The sequence below is a fragment of the Sorex fumeus genome, unplaced genomic scaffold (assembly GCF_029834395.1).
Source record: "Sorex fumeus unplaced genomic scaffold, SorFum_2.1 ptg000070l, whole genome shotgun sequence".
In the NCBI taxonomy this organism is placed as follows: Eukaryota; Metazoa; Chordata; class Mammalia; order Eulipotyphla; family Soricidae; genus Sorex; species Sorex fumeus.
Genome location: NW_026606127.1, coordinates 10,072,544 through 10,073,177, shown reverse-complemented (window position 1 = coordinate 10,073,177; position 634 = coordinate 10,072,544). Strand labels below are relative to the sequence as shown.

The following is a 634-nucleotide window of genomic DNA, read 5'->3' as shown; positions in this document are numbered from 1 at the left end:
AGAAGTGTTTCTTCAGGCAGCAGAATGTTGGGTTCAGTTTTATAATTCATCTTCCCATTCTGTGCCTCTGAATTGGCACATTTAGTCCATTGACATTGAGAGAGATTGTTGTGATGGGGATTTGTGCTATCTTTATGTAGAATTTTTGTACTTGTGCGGATTGTCTTAGCTTAAAGTAGCCCTGTTAATTCTTCTTGCAACAACAATATGGAACACTTTACAAGTTTGCATGTCATCTCTGTGCAAGGACAATGCTAATCTATGTATCATTTCAATTTTAGTATATATGTCATCAAATATAGTATGAGTTAATTTTTCCATATTTTTCTCTACTTATTAATTTGAGGGTTGTCCTTACTCACTCCTATGGCAGACAGTGATTCATAAGCAAGGTATGTATTTCAAAGCAGCTTGAATAGATAGATTTAGAACTTTAATGTCCCAGAAAGAAAAATATGGTTTTTACCATATTATCTTTTTCCATACCCAAGGCATCAGTTTTACAAAATAATTCTTTTGGAAGATAGTATATGAGTCTTGTTTAATGCCCTTCCCTGAAACCTTCATTAAGACCATTAAACTAGAGCCTTTTGCTGTTCTCACCTCAGTCCCTTGTACATCTCCAGGAAAAGGT

The 634-nt window shown here is 34.7% G+C and overlaps 1 pseudogene; it reads right to left on the bottom strand.

The window, feature by feature from the left end:
- Positions 1-201: 201 nt before the first annotated feature.
- Positions 202-300, bottom strand: LOC130037020 (uncharacterized; annotated as a pseudogene).
- Between the last annotated feature and the right edge of the window lie 334 nt (positions 301-634).